The sequence below is a fragment of the Uranotaenia lowii genome, unplaced genomic scaffold, assembly GCF_029784155.1.
Source record: "Uranotaenia lowii strain MFRU-FL unplaced genomic scaffold, ASM2978415v1 HiC_scaffold_378, whole genome shotgun sequence".
NCBI classification, from domain to species: domain Eukaryota; kingdom Metazoa; phylum Arthropoda; class Insecta; order Diptera; family Culicidae; genus Uranotaenia; species Uranotaenia lowii.
In genome coordinates this window covers 17,876-21,450 of record NW_026598287.1, presented here as the reverse complement: position 1 = coordinate 21,450, position 3,575 = coordinate 17,876, and positions in this window count along the sequence as shown.

Sequence of the window (3,575 nt, the reverse complement as noted above, 5' to 3'; positions counted from 1 at the left end):
AGATTTGGATGAATTTTGAACTAGTAAATAAGAAAAGTGACTTTCCTTTCAATTTAATATTTATTTAAGGGATGTCCGAGAAATTGGAGAACGGTTGCTATGGACCAAGTGAGTTTTAGGAATTTTCTTCGTCAAATTATGTCGTGCGACGGAATACTACGAAAATATAAATAATTTAGTTGTTCTTAATTTTTTTAAATAATTTAAAATTTTATTTTTTTATTTTTGACCGTACTATCTTTGTGATATCTGGTTGCCCGGATTTTATTGAAAAAAGCCCGGATTTTTCCTGAATTTATTCACTTTATTTACCAAATATCACAATTGTATGGTGAAAAATTTTTATTTCTGCGAACGAAAATGAAATTTTTGGAGTAAGTCTTATAAAAAAATCATAAATGTTTTTTTTTTTTGGAAGCCCGTATAATGCTCAAATTTTTGGGCGACAATTTTAAAATCAAAGGCCCAGATTTTGCCAGGTTTTAAAATAAAATTGCCCGGATTTATCCGGCCCGTATACGTGCTAAAACATTCTGGCAGCCTTAGGCTAACTACTACCCTAACTGAGCATTTTAATAAGTTTCCGCTGAAAAGTTCAAGTTGAAAAAACATTTTTTTACAGACCCCGTTCGTTTTTGGCAACTCTCGATTTTGGCAACATTCAATTTTGGCAACATCCAATTTTGGCACATGTGCCAAAATCAAACGGTTTTTAGAAACAACATTACTTTTTAGCTTTCGTTTTAGCAGGACCAATATAATTTAGACAAACACCATAAATGCGTTTTTATGTTCTGAAATGGTGATACAATGCAACAATAAAAACAAAAGTTTTAAAAAAAATTATAAAGGACTCAAAAATGACAAAAAGATAAAAGATTCAAAAAGTTAAAAAACAAATTCAAACAAAAGACTGGAAATGACAATAAACAACTAAAACATGATGAAGCATGCCAAAAACAGGAAATATGTCAAATGAAAACAAAGATTATGAACAAAACAACAAAAGTGCAAAATGCATCAAATAAAAAATGTTTACCAATAGGCGAAAATTGACTAAAAATAACGTTTTTGATAATAATAAGGCCGAAAAAAAAAAATTCAAATCCTTGTTTTGTCACTCGGTGTTGGATAGTGGTGGTGGGGGAGGGGGGGGGGTGGAGGGATTGACAATAGAAGAAAATAACTTTAAAAAGAGTTTGGAGTTTGGCAAAATCGAACGGGGTCTGTATTATGATGGAATTTTTAGGGTGGTCCTAAACTAAATGGAAGCTTTTAACATAGAAAATATGTTTCTGCTCCTATCCCCCTATGTTGATCCTTTTATCAAGATAACAAACAGTATCAAATTCCACTTTGATTGTGAAATTTTTAGGCGCCCCTCGAACTTCAAAGCCATGAAGTTGAAAGTTCAAAAATCAACTTTATTCTAGTGAAGATTTTAAGCCTTGGGACAACTTTTCATAAAACATTAAATATTTGGGGAGAATGAGGATACTTGATTTCTTAACCATATCTCGAAACTGGAATGACTGACAAGGATTAAATGGACTAGAAAAAGCCAAATATAGCAAAACAACTACGCTATACGCTCATAATAAATTTACACAATAATATTTTGACTTATTCAACTTTGTCTGTTAAATTTCACAAAATGCGACTTGAAGGTATTTTTTATCATTACCATAATACCATGTTTTCAAAACTATGGTAAACTCAAAAATTTTCAGACAAAGTTTTTTTTTAATTTTCATTATGGGTTTAATTGATCCCTTGAGTTCAACAGGGTATTGGGTCGTAATCATTGATTACGAGATAGCTAATATTTATCCATTAACTGATATTTATACAATAACTTTCTGGCAAAAAGGGCTAAGGAAATTGATTTTCCTTTAAATTTAGAAAATAGCGCCGTAAAGTATGCAATGAATATAGAGTTGAGACAAAGTTTTGGATTTTTTTTCTTCTGACATTTATAAATTGTGAAATGAGAATAAACATGCCCAAAATAATCGATTGGTATTCTATTTTGAAATTTTGTTTGATTGTACTCCAAGGATTAGGGCCCCCGAAATGAAGCATCAAGTGTCCTTCAATAAAGGATCATGTCTCCTTTAAATTAAAAAATATCATGTTCATGTTCATAAACTTGAAATAACACGCTGTCAGAAAATGCAAAAGACGGCGAGTTGGTTTTTTTTTCCAAAAAATTTGATAAAAATAAGAAAATCGGGATCAAATATCCCCATTCTTCTCTATTGACTTAGCGAAAAAAGTTCAATAATTTTGTTATAGTTGAGTTTTAGAACATCAACTCATGATATGACTTGAAGAAAAATACGCATAATACAGTTCTATACCCCAATTTAAAAAAACATACTAAGTATGAACTGTTGGACTAAATCGGGCCAAAGCTAGATTTTTATTTTTCCTTACCCCGTTTAATGGGGTAAGTGGAGACGTAGATTTCTCCTTTGATTTCTCGGGAATTTTTCAACAAATTTGTGTTTTTTTAGTTGAATACGTTACTTAGTTGCTCGAACCGTTCGAAATTCTGAAAAAAGTTCATGATAACTATAAATATTGCATCTTTTTTCCTTGATTATTGTGTGTAATTTATGTTGCAACACAAGAGATCCGATAATATCGAAAATATATGATTATTTCAGAAATAACAGGTATTTTTACACACTTTTCATGAACTGAATGCTAAATAAAACTAAATTTTATCGAATGACGGAGAGAAAATTAAAAAAATGTGTAAACATCAAGTATGTATAATTCCGTCCCCACTTACCCCAGGTATGGTTGGAAGACAAAATTTTGCAGACAATTTTTTTGTAAATAAACTCTTTTTTTTTAATTTTTAACCGTTGTTAACAAAAAGTCACCGTAAACATCTGCTGTTGTCGGAACCGAATCTCTTTCACAATTATTGGATAGATTACAAGTAAATTTAACCTCCTGCATTAAAAGTTTGAACTATTTCACAGAATTGTTTAATAGCCATCGTTTCCACTTACCCCGGTGTACCTTACTTTCTTTTTCCAAATTACATCTAGACAAACATTTGAAAACAGGCAAACTTTTCATACCAATTTTCTATGATAATTTTTAGAACTTGAATTACGAACCTTACATAAATGTGGTATACGCAAGGCCGTGTGTACGGGTGGGGGGGTTAGGCGTTAACCCCCCCCCCCCCCATGAAGATTTTTTCCAAGTAGAATTTCAACCGTAGTAACGGAAGATTACTTGATCTTAAAATGTATTTGAAAATAAGTGTTAACAAGCAAGTCAGAAATTTTGTTCGCTTCCGGCGGAATATCGACATAAATCACCTTTAGCTTGAGGCATTTCGATCTACGATACTATTTGCCATTCACGAATTGAAACTAACTTTGATTGTAGATTTCAATTTTCTGTTCAATCAACCTTTTGTATTGATACTCAAAACTTGATATAAACAAACCCTACCTTGTCTTTTAAATGGGTATTTATTAAGAAGTGTAACTAAATAAGAACAGAGTTTGAAACGAACCATTTTTTATTTAAAAACAAAAACGTTTATGTCA